Below are 16,813 nucleotides of genomic sequence, written 5' to 3'. Positions count from 1 at the left end.
TCTGCAGCAAAATTCCTCAAAAGATACATCTGGGACTTCCCTGGTGGCACAGTGGTTAAGAATCCACCTGCCAATACAGGGGGACATGGGTTCGAGCCCTGGTCCAGGAAGATCCCACATGCCGCGGAGCAACTAAGCCCGTGCGCCACAACTACTGAGCCTGCACTCTAGAGCCCATGAGCCACAACTACTGAGCCCCTGTGCCACAACTACTGAAGCCCACGTGCCTAGAGCCTGTGCTCTGCAACAAGAGAAGCCACCACAAGGAGAAGCCCGCCCACCGCAATGAAGAGTAGCCCCCGCTCGCAGCAACTAGAGAAAGCCCGCGCGCAGCAACGAAGACCCAACGCAGCCAAAAAAAAAAGAGATACATCTGTAGTGGCTCTCTTCACTTAATTTTTCAGCATTTGTTTTTATGATGAAAAAATTTTATCATGAAAAAATTAAATACTCAAAAGAGTGAGAGAATGGTATAATAAACTCCCATATACCTGTTAAGAGATTGAATTGTATTCCCCCCAAATTTGTACGTTGAAGTCCTAACTCTCAGGACCTCAGAATGTGACATATTTGGAGATAGGGCCTTTAAAGAGGTAATTAAGGTAAAATGAGGTCATACGGGTGGCCCCAGTTCAACATGACTGGTGCTCTTATAAGAAGAGAAGATTAGGACACAAACAACACAGACCAAGGGACGACCAGGTGTGGACACAGTGAGAAGGCAGCCTCAGAAGAAACCAAACCTGCTGACACTTTGATCTTGGATGTCTAGCCTCTACAACTGTGAGAAAATTAATTTATGTTGTTTAAGCCTGTGGTATTCTGTTATGGCAGCCTGAGCTATCTACTACAACACCCATCACCCAGATTCAGTAATTATCAAAGGTTTTTCTCTACTTGATTGGTTTATCCCCTTTTTCTGAAGTATTTTAAAGCCAACACCAGACTTCAAGTTATTTTATTTCCATGTGTATTTGGGGAGAAAAAGCACGTTTTCTTATATAATCACAATGGCTTCTTCACACTTAGAATATTAGCAAGAATTACTTGGTAATATCTGACACTCAGTCTTTACTCAGATTTCCCTGATTGTCTTTAAAATGTCTTTTCAGAGCTGTTTTGTTGAAATCAGGATCCACACTGGTTTATTGTGTCTCTTAAATCTCTTTTGACTAGATTAACCCCTCCCCCTGAATCCTGCCCTTTTATTTCTCATCTCACTGACATTGAAAAAACCTGGTCAGTTGTCCTTTACAACGGCCCATATTCTGCATTTGACTGTTGGCTTTCTCATCTGTGTATTCTTTCTTGTGTTTTTGTTCATTGTTTTCTTTCTCTTTTTGTTTTCAAAAATATTTCAAACTTAAAGAAAAGGTGCAAAAATAGTATAAAAAACTTTTTATTGAACTGTTTGAATGAAAGTTGCTGGTATCATGCAACTTTCCTTTAGTGTACATTTCCTACAAATAAGAACATTCTCCTACAACACACCAGCAAAATGAGAACGTTAACATGGATGCATCACTGCCACCTAATTTGCACACTCCATTCAAGCTTCACTGATCGTCTCAATAATGTCTTTTCCATCGAAAGGATCTAATCCAAGATCATATGTTTCACTTAGTTGTCATGTCTCCTCCAGTCTAGAATAGTTCCCAGGTCCTTCCTTAACCTACAGGACCTTGTCAGTTTTGAAGATCACAGCCAGTTATTTTGTAGAGGTACCTCAGCTCGGATTTGGCTGACGTTTTCTCATGATTAGATTCACGTTATGCATCTTTGGCAGGAGTATCACAGAAGTGATGCTACTCTCTTCCCACTGAGTCCTGGCAGGTGGTACATGATTTCAGTTAGTCTCATTACTGATGATGTTAACCTTGTTAGTTGACTGAGGTAGTGACTGCCAGGTTTCTCCACTGAAAGCCACTCTTTCCCTCTTGGTAATCCATAAGTACTTTGAAGCTCTGTAATATCCTGTTACTTTTCAAACTTTCACTCACGAGTTTTAGCACCCATTGATGTTTCTTGGCTGAGGTCGTTATTACTATGAGGGTTGCCAAATTTTCTAATTCCGTCATTCCTTCTGTATTTATTAGGTGACATCCTATTATTAAAGAAAAGCTTTGTCATCTCTATTCTTCCCTGCCCCCCCCATCTTGTCTGTCCCCCTTTCTCTGTCTCCGTCTTTCTGTGTCTCTGTGTCTCTCCCTCTCTCTCTGTCTCTCTCTCTCTTTCTCGCTTTCTATCAGTATAAGCTCATGGATTCCTGCTTTATTCACTGAGTTATAATCTGTTGTTATTATTATTTTATTTAATAACCAAATAGTCCCAGATTTGACCAGTGAGCGCTCATTCAGGCTGGCCTCTGTGTCCCTTTGACATGTTTTGAGCACGTCCTTACTTTCTGGTATAAGATGTCCCAGGCTTATCTTGTACTTTTCATGCTTCTGCCTTGGAATCAGCCATTATCTCCAAGGAACTCTGGTTCCTTTTAGGGGACAGTGGTATTTAGAAACCAAGATCTGGGCAGTCAGTGTGCTTTTTGATTTTGGATTGCGTTACTTCCAGGCCCTCTCAGTAGGCAGAGTTAGAAAATCTCTCTCTCTCTCTCCAATATGTCAGCATCAATAGGAGATTGGTTACATATGAGAATTGATCAAATAAGCAAATATATTGAGGATGATGGGATTCAGAGTTCTCACAGGTGGAAAAAGTTCAAATACAAAAAAGAGAAAATTAGAAATAACGCTATGATGTTGGACTGTAATTAGACACGTCAGTATGAACTAATGGCTTTCAACATAGATATGGAAATAAGTATAGATGAAAGTCTGTGTAGAGAGAGAGATATATACAAATAGGAATCAATGACAAAGTAGGGTTGTTCCAGAAGAATTTGCAAGCAAAGAGTTGAATAAATAAAAGCTATACCATGTTCATGGGTGGGAAGGGTCTACATGGGACTTGGACATTTTTTATTAGGTTTATGCTAGATACTTTAGAGTTCACATTGCTATTAAGATGCCATCCCTGGGAGTACAGCACATCCTGAGTCCAAGAATATAAAAGCCACATGCTAACAAAAGTAGAGAAGAAAGAAGCTCAGTTTCTTGTTGACATCATGGGGTCTTTGCACCAGCTTTGGTCTGCATTCTTGTGAATTTACTTATGCAAAACTAAAATTTCTATTATATTAAGTGCCTGTTGCCTCTGTTACTCAAAGTTGATAGAAATCCCAGTTAAACTTCCAACAAGATTTTTTTGTGCAACTTGACAAACTAATTCTGAAATTCTTGTGAAAGGGTAACACACTCGAATTCTGGGCAGTGAAAGAAGTGAGAAAGAGGAAAGGGCAGTGCCTATAGCAGGAAAGTAAAACTTTCCCCTAAATTCCCCCGTAGACTTCTGCTTGCTTCCCCTAGACCAGAACTAAGTCCCATGGAGTCCCTATCTGAAGAGGAGACAGGGAAATATAGTTTTATCTGGATGTATTATTGCCATAAAAATATGCTCCAAATGAGTTAAAGACCTAAATGTAAAAAGAAATGTTTTAAGATTATTAGAATAAATTATAGAAGACTATCTTTTTTACTTTATAGCAGGGAAAGCTTATTTAAACATGACAGAAAGTCTACACACCAAATCATAAAGGAGATTTCTACATAAAGGAAACTTTACAACTCAAAATTTAAGATTCATACAGGGTACAAGATACCACAGACACATTTAAAAGGCAATCAACACACTGATGGCAAACATTTTAAATATATAGCAAAGGAATTAAAATCTAGCATTTATAGAATATCTTTAAATCAATAAGAAAAAGGAAAAAACATCCAATAGAAAAAAATGAACAATGGGTATAAGTACCCAATTCACAAAAGAGAAAATATAAATGTTGATAAACAAACGATGTTCATCCCAGGAGTAATCAAGGAAATGCGACTCAAAACTCCACTATTTTTAATCACCAACTTGGAAAAAAATTTTTCTTTATAATATCAAGTGCTAGTGAGGGTGTGTGGAAATGGGCATGCCCATATAGCGGCTGGGGGAGGGGTGTTAATTGGTACAGCCACTTTGGAGAGTGATTTGATAGTATCTATTTAAAATGGAAAATGTTCATATCCTATAACCTAGTGATTATGCTTCTGTGTCAACACTAGAGAGACAGACACATGTGGAAATACTCACACATGTGCACACAGGCATGCACAAGAATGATCATTGAGGAATTTTTGAAATATCAAAAGAGTGGTATAAGGACTTCCCTGGTGGCGCAGTGGTTAAAGATCTGCCTGCCAATTCAGGGGACGTGGGTTCGATCCCTGGTCAGGGAACTGAGATCCCACATGCCGCGGGGCAACTAAGCCCATGCGCAGCAACTAGAGAGCCCGCGTGTGGCAGACTACAGAGTTCCATGCACTCTGGAGCCTGGGCACCACAACTAGAGAAGTCCACACGCCGTAAGGAAGAGCCCACACACCGCAACGAAAGATCCCGCATGCTGCAACGAAGATCCCGTGTGCTGCAACTAAGACCCGATGTAGCCAAATAAATAAATTAATTTAAAAAAAAGAATGGTAGTATTTTTTTAAAAAGAATGGTAGTAATTTTTTAAAAAGAGCAGTAAAATGTGATACCTTCTTAGGATAGAAGACTACACTTCAGCCAAAAGGAATGAACCAGGTTTAAACGTATCAGTGTGAAAAATATCATTGAGGGAAAAAGTCAGTTGCAGATGTAGGGTTTCAGAAAGTCACCCCCAAAATATGCCATTTTGGCATATTGATTATTTTGAATTAAAGGAACTTGAGAAACAGCTGGTGTAAGAAGGACACTCTGACCCTTCTTTATCTCCCTGAAAAGCAGGAGATAAATCTCCCATGTGAAAGGTACCTTCTCTGTACTGGGAGGGCAGGAGGTACCCTTATCACCAGAGACAGGGAATTTAGGGCTGAGAAGATTGTAAAAACAAACCTTGTTACTTCTTCAGCACTTTATTACCCCAAGTGCAAGCCTCTTTGTCTTGTCAATTCTTCACAAATGTTGTTTCTTTGTCTAAAAGGTATAAACGCTTCCTGCTCTGGTCATTTCTTTGAGTCTCATATCTTTGTGGGGCTCCTATATATATGTATATAATTAAATTGTTTTCTCCTGTTAATCTGTGTTCTATTACCAGGGGAAGGGGGAAGGGGGAAGGGGTCTCAGCCAAGAACCTAGAAGGGTAGAAGGAAAATTATTTTTTCTTCCCTACGTAGAATACATATGATACCATTTATATATTTTTAAAAGCACTCTCCCAAAATAATACTATATATTTTTTTGTGGGTCTCTCTAATGGAGTAAAAAAAAATTCTTTTGAATCTGAAGGACCCACACCCAAATCATGATAGTGGCTTCCTCTGGAGATGGGGAGGAGCAGAAGAGTTGGGTCAATAGAGACTTTAGATTTATTTTGATAATTTTTAAGGTGAATAGATTCATGTATTGGATGGGAGCTATAATTTGTATGATTGGTAACTGAAATGAATTCAAACTCCAAATAATAAAAAATATAAATGTGTATCAGAATGGTTTGCATATTGGCCATAGGTTTTTGTGCATAATTGTGTTCAACTGATAGCATACAGGGCTCTGTATGGCTCTCAGGCCAGTAGTTTCCAATGAATCCTTCTGCTGTCTTCCCAAAAGGCTCCTTCCAGCTCTCCCTCCACACAAGGGCTGGGCCTAATCAGATCCCAGAATAGATAGAGCTGGGAAGCAGGATCCTTGGACATCTTGATGTGACAAGGCCTGTTTTAAGAGGCTACACAGCCTCTGTGTGCCCTGAGGGATCTTGCTTTCCTAAACTGTCCTGATTTCCACAGCTCACTTCCCTGGATTCTCTCTGCCAGTGATCTCCAGGGTTACCTGCTGTATCTGGCAGCTGAGACGATGGGGCTCCGTTTGTAAGTGTGAGGGCTGGAGGCCCTGCCTGGATGGTCAGATTGATATCCACAGTGCCCTGGTTGTCTGTTCTGTACCAAACACCCTAAGTCTGTAGCAGCTCTTTCCTGCTGCTGCTTCCATAGAGGGGGGCTCCAGGCTGGGCTTGGAGGTGGGTTGCCCCATCTCTGCCACATGTGCTGGGCCTGCTCTGGTGCCAGCTTGGAGGGTTGGGCACCGAAGCTGCGGGCCTCAGGGGCTCGTGGGCTGCCTGGGGGCCCTGGAGGCCCAATTGATGGTTGCACTGTCCCCACTCCCAGAGTCTCCATTATCCCCAGAACTTTTACTGCTGTTCTTCCCAGCCAGGAGCACAGGCCACCCAAGGACCACTGTCCTCTCGGCAAGGGGCAGACCACACTTGGATCACCCGTTTGTCTCCAGCTCCAGGGACAGGCATGACACACCCAAGAGGTATTTGTTGCCTGATGAAATGAGGAAAAGGGGCATAAAAGGAAGGAGTGCTGCACACATTGGTGCCGCTGGCAGAATGAAAGTCACAGAGAACAAGAGAAGCTCTGTTATCCGTCTCTAGCTCCTAATTCTCCCCACTGCTCAGCGAGGTAAACTGAGAGCAGGGGCCCTGTCCCTGTGTGAGAGTCAGAGACTGGAGCCTGGGGCCCTCTGGCTACCTTCAATCCCATCCATTCCCTGCTTCTCCCCAGGCTCAGTCATGTGACCACGGAGCACAGCAGAGGTGGGTCTTCACCCACCCACCCACCCACCCTCTTGTGTCTCCCCCTAAAGTGGGGGAGCCCTGGGCCCTGGGCCCTGGGCCCGAGCCCTGAGGGGAATCAGGATCCCCCGGCTCTCCCCGAAACCCTGCCCTCGCCTCCTCCTCCCTCTGAGTCCATCCCTGGCAGGCTTAATTAACTTCCAGAGACACTGATAGCCCTGGGTGATGGGAGCTATAAAATTGCAAAGTCTGATAAAAATAATAATGAGAATGCCTTTTGCCCATTAGCCTGTGCCTGAGCCCTTAAGGAAAGTTAATTAATTAATCATCCTCCTTGCAGCCTGTGGAATCTGGTTTGTTTGGGTCTGAAGTGCCCGGGGTGGCCTGGGAGGGAAGGGACAGCTGAAGGGCCTGTGCCCTGCAGAGTAGCTGGGCTCCACCACACCCCAGTCCAAGTTAGGCCTTACAATCCCAAGGGGTCAAGATGATTGCAGACCTGGTGGCGCTCTAGCCCCACTGCTGCTAATCAGAGATGTACCTCCTCCAGCCAAGGGACCTGGAAGTGGAGATCATCCATACTGGAGTCAAGTCTCACCTTTACCTGGTAGCTAATGGTGGAAGCAGACAGGATGAAGGAGGTAGGGGTGGGTGCGGCCAGCTTGGAGCCTCTGGCTTCCTGTGCTCCCCGCCAGCACCTTCCTCAACCAGGAGGAGTCGCCAGAGGGCAGGTGGGCAGCCGAGGGCCCTCCTGCACCACCACTAGGAAGTGCTAGAATCCGGACCAAGGATGTCTCCTCTGCAGCCCGAGCGCTCCACAATAATTTGGCCTGAGACATGAGCACCGGAAAGTTGCCCATTTAATTTAATTTATTTCAATTTAATTTTAATTTAAGCTAGTCTGCCTTTGCTTCCCCAGCTATCTTTTTTACTTCCAGGGTTGTTAAATTATTGCAGCTCGTGAAGAAAAGGAAGATGGAAAATGGTCAGAGAGCCCAGAGGAGCCCAGCCCCTATCCTGAGAGCCCCTCCCCTTCCTGCACCCCACAAAGTGCCCCTCGTGTCCCCGCGGGACCCTCTAGGCCGGACTGAGGTGGGGGTGGGGAACCGGCACCTCTGACAGACCCAGAGCCCCATTTTCTACCCCAGAGTGAAAGCAGTAATACTACTAACAATTCATCGAGCCTCTGCTATGTGCCACCCCACCTTACCTCATTTAGTTCTCACTACACCCCGCTGGGAAGCAGGCATCATTCCCGTCTTTCAGATGAGTCACCTGAGGCTTTGAGGCCGAGTTGTTTGGCCAAAGACACACAGCCTCTAAAAGAGGACAGGGAGGAGGGACTGGCTGTGTGTCCTTGGACACGGGAATTGCCCTCTCTGAACCTCAGTTCCTAAATTGCAAAATTGGGGTGGTAATAATCATTCCTAAAAGGGTTTCACAGGTATACTGGCCTCAAAAAATTCAGTAAGTGCAAAGAAGTTATCAGAAAGACTGGACTTAAAATGTGGAATGTTAGGAAGATTTTTCTTCTAGGATTAAAAGCAACTTCTGGGGACTTCCCTGGCGGTCCAGTGGTTAAGACTTCACCTTCCAATGTGAGGGGTGCGGGTTCGATCCCTGGTCAGGGAGCTAAGATCCCACACGCCTTGGGGCCAAAATAACCAAAACATAAAACAGAAGCAATATTGTAACAAATTCAATAAAGACTTTAAAAATGGTCCACATCAAAAAAAAAAAAATCTTTAAAGAAAAAAAAAAGCAAGCAACTTCTGCCTTGGAGGGTGGAAACCTGGCTTTGTCTTTGGGACCAGACTTCCCTTTGCTCTGCAATGAGCCCTTCAGGAAGCCATGTAGCTGTGTGGGTGAGACAAGGACCCGCTACCTGTTGGAGGATCGAGTGTGCAGACACTTGCTGACCTAAAGGCCTAACCCAAAGCGGAGGCTTGGTCTGTGGTTTGGCCCTCCCTCATCTCATCTTTGGAAGAACCTGCTCTTGCAGAGGTAGAGAGATTTTTTTAAAAAATATTTATTTATTTTACTTATTTATTTGGCTGTGCCAGCTCTTAGTTGCGATACACGGGATCTTCATTGTGCCACGTGGGATCCTTCAGTTGTGGCATGAAAACTCTTAGTTGCAGCATGTGGGATCTAGTTCCCTGACCAGAGATCGAACCCGGGCCCCCTGCATTGGGAGTGCAGAGTCTTAGCCACTGGACCACCAAGGAAGTTCCAAGAGATTTTTTTTTTTAAATCTAAAACCTAGAAGATATCTTCGTTTTTGTCCAAAGCCTCAGAGCCTTTGCACGAGCTTCTCCCTCTGCCCAGAACTCCCTTCTCCAGCTATTCACATGGTAGGCTCTCTCCTGTACTTCAAGATTTTATTTAAATGTCACCTTCTCAGTGAGGCCTTCCCTGACCACCGTCTTTAAAATGGTAGCCCCACTCCCCTCCTCCCATAATCTCCACCTTTTCCCTGGTTTAGCGCTCAGCCCCCGACCTTGGCACTTGGCACCATCTAATACACTGTATTATGTATTGATGTGGTATCTCGTGTGTCTCCTCCACTAGAATATTAGGGCCATGAAGGCAGGGATTTTGCCTGTTTGGTTTACTGCTGAATTGGCAGTGCCTAAAATAGTGCCTGGCGCTACATAGCAGATGTTCAACAAATATGCAACTGGATTAAACAGAAGTTTTGCTCATTAGAGATGAGGAGCAGAAACGGGAATATGGTTGGGGGAGGAGGCGGGCAAGACCAACATTCACTTCACCTCACACTGGAGGAGAGACCTAGACCAGAACCGGGACGGGCTTCGCCAGCACACCTGGGACCACATGCAGGGATGTAACCGCATAGACCAGGCTCTGGAAGGACGTGGCTGGACTCTCAGGATGGTCTTGTCAGGACAAGGTCAACCACAGCCTTTTTTTGGGTGGCCTGTAAAAGGTACGGCTGGTCCCACAGGAAACAAGGCAGGTCTGAGAGTGGGGAGGCTTCTGTTGAGTCAAACCTAGCTCTCATGGAACGTTCTTAGGGTGGCAGAGAGCTGGTCTCTGCCATACAGCGCAAACTGTGCTAGTCAGAGAGCCAGCCCACCCAGAGCAGGTTAGGGTCTGTGGGCTCCAAGGGCAGCCACTTCTAATGGCAGTTGGCAAGTCTGTCCAGGTTTCAGAGGAAGAGCCACAGGAGATAAGAGTGACCCCTTCCTAAGGCTGGAGTGAGGGCCTCAGCCATAGTCGCCAGCAGAGACCTAGGGATACAGAAGAGTGGTGACTGGAAGGAGAGGCAGCAGTGCATCAGAAGATGAAAACAGAGCCAAGACACCCAGAAGGGCCTTTTCCAGAGTGAATGTGTATAATGTGTGTTGGCTGGATTGTTTAAGAATATCCAATTCTGATTTAAAAAAACAACATAAGAGAGACTATCAAGGCAAATAGCTGGTGAAACATTTTGAAGTATAGAGAATCTATGTATGTGAACAGAGAGACAAAGAATGGAACAAATAAGAGTATTACTGATAGATAAGAAAGATTAAAAAAACAGGCATCAAATATCCGTGACACACTAAATATACATGATGCTCCCAACATGCTCAATATTCACAAGGTCTTCAACTGGCTACCCACCGGTGACACTCATTCTGGCTCTATGTGTTCTATGCCCAAGAAAATTATTAAGTTCAAACATCCCAGATGCTAACTTCTATTAACACCTACTGTGGAAAATACCATTAATAATCTAAATAAAGCACCAAGTGGGTTTGAATCTTTAAAAAAATGAATAGCTGCTCTACAGGCTAATTTGTGAGCCATCCTTACCTCTGCACATCTCTGATAGAGCAAGTGTTGGCTCCAGGCACCGCCATCCACTGAACCCCTTCGCTCCCCTGACCATCAGCGACAAGGCTGATGCAGCAGGGAGAAGCAGGACATGTGAACACTGGCGCCCAGGATTCAGTGCTGTGCTCCTTCTACCCGCGGGCACCCCAGCCTAAGTGTGCTGACTAACCCATCTCTTTCCCCATGTTTCTCACGGTGCATTTTTAATTGATTTAATAAGCCATGTAATTCGAGAATCTTTATCTGGTCTGTGAGCCTTTCCGTCCCATGAGCTCTGGGACAGCTAGTCTGGCCGTGCACGGAGGTAATTTCCTGTGTGACAATGTGACATGGAGTGCCTTTGGGACACTCCCCGATATACCTGGGGGAGGGAGGGCTTTGGGGAACTCAGGGCATAATAATTTGGATTTGAAAGGAAGGGCTACCTCCTTTTGTGGGCATAGTCTGCAAGTGTGGCAGACTGCCCTTTCCAGGATGGTATCTCCCATCCCAGATCGGGTGGGGAATCCGTGTCCCCTGACCTTGACTCCCAGCTCGCCTTTGTGGTGAGGCTGCAGGTAGTGTTGGGCGAGGACGGTGGAAGCGACATCACGCGGCTTCCAAGGCTAGGTCAGAAAGAGCGATAAAGCTTCTGCTTCACTGGCTGGAGTGAGTTCTCACTCTGGAAGTCTTCAGTTGCCACATAAGCAGTCTGACTGCCCTGAGGCTGCCGTGCTGTAAAAAAGCCCAAACTGACTCACAAGCAGAAAGGCCACAGAGAAAGGCCATGTGTGGGTGTTGATGGAGATTCCAGCCTCTGCCAGCATCAGCTGCCTGACACGGGAGCCAGTGAGCCTCAGAGCCCCCAGCCCCCGGCGTCCTGGTCGGGGGAGGCCAGGACCCACCGACTGTGAAGAGGTTTGTCCCTGGAGCTGCCCTGCGTGCCCCTGCCCAGGCCTCCTCCCTGCCAGCCCAACGCTGCAGGCGGGAGAGGAGCGCTCACACCCTTGGCAATGTCCCTTCCTGAGGGGCAGCCGATGCCTCCACCACAGGCCCTGCCCGGCCAGCACCCCTGTGGCACTCAGTGGCCCTCGCCGGGAGCGTAGCCAATTCTGGTCAGGAAGTGGCTTTTTGGGACCCATCTCTGACCCCACGAGTCCCCCAGCCTGCATGCCTCCCCTCAAGGTTGGTGGCGCTCGGTGAGAGCAGAGACCTGATGAGTGAGCCAAGGAGGGCCAAGGCCTCTGCGGGGCGCTGGGCCCTGCTTGGAGCGCATGTGCTGTTTCCTATCCATCCATCTCTCCAGGCCCTTCTCTTTCTTTCCCTTCAAAATAATCTTAAAAACAGCAGCTTCCAGCCCCACCTTCGGCCTCTCATTTGCTCTCAGCTCCGTGTGCATCTCTTGGTTTCAGCCCATTTAATTTACCTCGAGGTGTCTCTCTTGTCCCGGTTCCCCATCCCCGGCCCTGCCCCAAGTCACTCCGGGGGATTCTACTGAGCACCACACAGAGAAAACTGCTTCATGGCACACCTTGGGGCCTTGCCCCATCTCGATCTTCCCAGTTCTTGGCTAAAGAGTTGCTCAGAGGATTCACCCAGGACCTCTGAGGAGTAGAGGCATCATAAGAGAGGGGTTACAAACATGGCCAGGTCCAGATCCAACCTCACGGCTCACCAGCTGTGTGACCTTGGGCTAGTTACTCAACCTCTCTGTGCTTCAGCCTCCTCATCTGAAAAAAGGGGTGTAGTGAAACTATTTCACAGGGAAAATGAGTGAATGCATGTGAAGCATTTGGAGCAGGGCTCAGCACACAGAGAATGCTGTGTAAGCGCTGTTATTATTATGCTGGTCCCTGTGCTGCCAGTGGTGGAGGGTACAGATGGGGCTGGAGGCTTTTGCTTCTGCTGGAGGGGTCCATGTGCCTGGAATTCCTTCTAGAAGAGGAGAGAAGTACCCTACCTTAATATTCACCATAAACAACCATCCTCCCACACCTTCACTGCGCCCAAGTCTCTCTCTTTCCTTGCTCTGGCCCGGCTGGTGGTCTCCCCACTTTCCAGGTGAGGAAGAGGCCATGCAGCGATGGGGCGGTGGCCTGCTCCAGGTCAACCAGTTGCGTCAGCTCAGGCCTCCGCACTCCACCCTCCCCGCCCACCATTCTTTCTGCCATCGCCCCGTCTCCTGCTGCGGCCACAGTGGGGGCAGGATTCCCGGGAGCTCTGAGTTCTCTGTTCACGCCAGCCCCAGAGCCTGGAGACACCAGCTGTCTGCAGGACTTGATTCCTCCCCCGTCCCCTATTTCTGGCTTTGGGGTGCTGGGAGCCCTGGGAAATGGCAGCCCAGGAGGGAGTCTCTCCGTTTGGGGACCATTTCCAGCCGAGCCTGGAAGGAGGCTGCTGATGAGGCCTGGCCCCTCCTGGGATGAGTTGGTGAGGGAACAGCTGCTGTGGTGGCAATGAGACAGTCACAGTTTTCCACACAGGGCGGGCCATTTGGAGAGGGGTGCCCGGGATGCCTCAGTCCGCCCTCGCCTCCATTTATCCAAGCCCTTGCCATCCTTCCAGCCCCTATAGGGTGTTCCCTGGAAGATGCTGACCTCCCTTCCTCATGGGATCTTCGGCTGGGCAGCTTTGAGGGTCCTGCTGATACGTGATGCGGTGATTTGCTCGGCTATTTCCAGTGTCCCTCTGACCCCAGCCAGGCTGGAATGCAGGGCCTGAGCCACCCCCAACTCTGAATCCCCACAGTCTCTGCTTCCTGGGGATGTGGTACAATGACTGTCGGCTGATGTGACCAAAAAGGAGGTGACCTGGAGACTTCAAGACTCTTGTCCACGTCTAGAAGCTGGGGGTCTTGGTAGTGGGTCTACATGACTCACAAGAGCTGGGAAGATGGAGTCATCACCAGCAGTGCCACCTCCATCCCTTGCTTTTGTCAAGCCCTGCCTTTCTGAGCTGTGACTTACTCTCTCTCTCCATGGTGAGACGTCCGTGACAGGAGCCAGAGACCCTCTCGGTTCTTCTGAGGGAAGTCAGGGCACAGGCTGCTACCAGCCCCTCGTGACACATCAAAGATCAAGAGGAACCTTGATGGAAAATGGCAGAGGAAAGCTGCCTCCCTCCCGTGGAGCTCCTCTCGACAGGTACAGCTCATGCTGTGTAGAACCAGGCAGAGGGCCGGCAAGCTGGACCAGGCACGAGGGGCAGATGATGACTGTTTATAATTAGTCATAGTCGTCAACCACAAACACTTGTGGAACCCTCACCACCTGCCAGGCACTGGGCTTGGTATCTATTCACTTGTTCCTCACAACAGCCCCATGAGACAGAGACGATTTATCATCCCTATTTTATAGATGAGGAAAATCAGTCACTCGCCTAGAGGCACACACATGGCAGCAAGTGGCAGAACAAGGACTTGAACCTGGGAGGTCTGACTCTTTATCACCACATTAAGAGCAACCTTACCCCACACCCAACATCAGTACTCAGTCACTCACCCTGCCTATGGAATAGCTCCCTGCCAAGGCTGCATGCTCAGTCCCATACTGCTCCAGTCTCCCTGAACCCATTTGTCTCAATCAGCTCTTGACATAATAATGCTGTGTAACAAAGCACTTTAAAAAAAATCTCAGTGGCTTGCAACAAAAATCATTTATAGCATGAATCTACAGGTTACTGCAGTTTGGCTGCATTTATTAGATGCCTATTACATGCCAGACACTGTTCTCAGTCAGGACCTTAGGATCTAGCCATTCAGCAGGGAAGATACACAAGACAGTCATTATAATGAGAAATGTAGGCACTGTGATAGAAGTCCAAAGTGACACAAAGAGAAGTGACCAATTTTTGTTGGGGATGAATTGAGGATAAAGGGTAACATGTGAGCTGGTCTTTGGAAATTCAGAAGGATTTCAAGACAGTGAAAGTGGAAGAGTGTTCTAGAAAGTGGGAATTGCCTTTAGCAAAGGCACAGGGGGACAAAGAGACCAGGGTGTTTAGTTTCCTGAGGAGCAGGATGCGTGGGCAGGCATGGGTGAAGGACTACGTCAGCCACAGATAGGGAAGGGTCAGGCCGAGCAGTTTGAGAAGCCCTTGAGATTTTTTTAACCTGTAGAGTGGACTTAAAGAGGAGAGAAGCCAGGAATATGCTAGAAGACTTTGGCAGTTCTCCAGGTAAGATCTGTTGGGAACCTGGGGCCAGCTAGACCCAGCGCTGGGCAGATGGGAGCTGCGTGTGCATGATCCCAAGGTGGGAGGGGACAGAGGGGCTCCACGTAGCGAGTGATGAAAAAGCGACATAAGGAATATTTCTGTGGGGCTCACATTCTCTCTATTTCAAAAGATGCATTATTGAAATGTTTCATCAATGGCAACATAATTGAGATAAATTCATGTTTAATTCATCCCAGGCGGCGATGCTTTGCAGAACCCTCGCTCACCCAATTCCTTACTAGAATGTTCATTCTTTGCTTGAAAGTAAAACAGCAACTCATTCTTTAGAGGCACAGGTGTACAGGCTGCACCCTTCTAGAGCCTGGGGCCCAGTGTCCACCGTGGGGTCTCTTCTCCGTGGGTCATAGCCCCCGTTCAAAGAGAGCCAGCGAGGTGAGGGGTCTGCGCGTGTCTCCCCACCAAGTGCAGACAGATGGATCCCAGGACCTTTATCTTTGGGCTCCTTAGGTGCCCAGCTCCAACACGGGTGCTCAGAAAGCACCCTTTGCAAGTGACGGCTGGATGCTCAGAGCTGCCGGGAAGCCAACTGGGGCCGGCTGAGCCAGCCAAGGGTCCCTAGGGAGCCCCCGCGACCACGACCCCCCCACCCCCCCGCCCCGAGCCGGGAACCTCCCACCTTCCCCTTCTCATCCTCCACTTGGCCGCCGCCGCTGAGCCTCAGACTGGCTGTGATGGGGACAGACACCTGCTTGGAGATGCGAAATCCAAACCCACAGCGGCAGCTGCGGGGAAAGGAGGGTGTGGCCGCCGCGGGGAGAGGCTGCTGATTTTCAGCCCGTTTATTGGCTGGGGCTCTGCAGGCCGAGCCGCCGGGCTCCTGCCTCTCTCCGATGCTGTTCTTTCTCCCCACCAGGGCTGGAAAGTGGTTGATTTTCCAGGCAGCCACCTCAGCACCGCCCGCTGCCGCTGCAGGCCCGGGGCAGGCTGCCGTGTGTCTATTATTTATGATTGCCTGTCTCATGGGGCATGAAATCACCGCGGGGGGACGCGGGCTCCGGGCTGCCCTCGTCTCCCCTGGCCGAGGCAGAGGGGCGGCAGCAGGGTGGTGCCACTCAGGGGTCCCGGGCTCACGGGGGCTCCCGCTGCTTCACGCCCTCTGACCCGGAGGGGGCACCTGAAAGGCAGGCACCGCGCAGCAAGGGGCCGGCGTCAGCTGGGAGGCAGGGCGCCTGGCTGGTCCTGTGTGCGCCCAGCCCTTCATGCCCCCCACACCCCGCCCCCGAAGTGTCTCGGGGCCTCAGTTTCACGTTTCTGCCAAGTCCGCAGGGCCGTGCTCCCTCTTAGGGAAAGCTCTAGGGGAAATTCCTTGCCTCTTCTAGTCTCTGGTGGCTTCTGGAGTTCCCTGGCTTGTGCTAGAATAACTCCAGTCTCTGCTTGCTGAAGGGCAGCCCCAAAAGATGACTGGAAGGGTTCGGGACGTGCCACTCTAAATATGCCACTCCGCTGTATTGATTATTTTAAACTGTAGGCAACTGAAAAACAGCAAATGCAGGAAGAGGCTTTCCCTGAACTCCCCCTTACCTGCCTAAGACAGGGCCTCCCAAAGGACCTCCGTTGTCATCAATCCCCTCCCCAGGGGTTTCATCAATCAAGGGGAATTGACTCTTATCACAGGAGAGGAAACTAGAAGTGACACGACACCCTGACAGGGCCCATTCATCTTTCCCATTCTCAGGGCCCATTCATCTTCCCTAAATATTATTTGCTCTCCCCTAAAAGGCCGACCTCCCCCCTGCCCTTCCCGATTAAATGGTATTTAATCCTGAATTCTAAAGCCACCTTGGGGAGTTACTCATTTCCCCCTGGGTATCTCCCACTTATACATGAGTTGTACATGTTCATAAACTTCCGTTTGCTTTTCTCTTGTTAATCCGTCTTTGACTGCAGGGCCTCAGCTAAGAACTCAGAAGGGTAGAGGGAAGGTGATTTCCCCCTCCCACACTGTCTCCTTCATGTGGCCTTCTCCCTGTGTCTCTGTCTCAAATCTCCCTCTCCTTCTATAAGGACACCAGTCAGTGGATTTAGGGCCCACCCTGAATCCAGGTGATCTCATCCTGCGATCCCTCCTTAACTCAAGTACAAACTTTATTACATCTG

Source organism: Eubalaena glacialis, chromosome 8 (assembly GCF_028564815.1).
Source record: "Eubalaena glacialis isolate mEubGla1 chromosome 8, mEubGla1.1.hap2.+ XY, whole genome shotgun sequence".
Taxonomy (NCBI): Eukaryota; Metazoa; Chordata; class Mammalia; order Artiodactyla; family Balaenidae; genus Eubalaena; species Eubalaena glacialis.
This window is presented reverse-complemented; position numbering follows the sequence as displayed.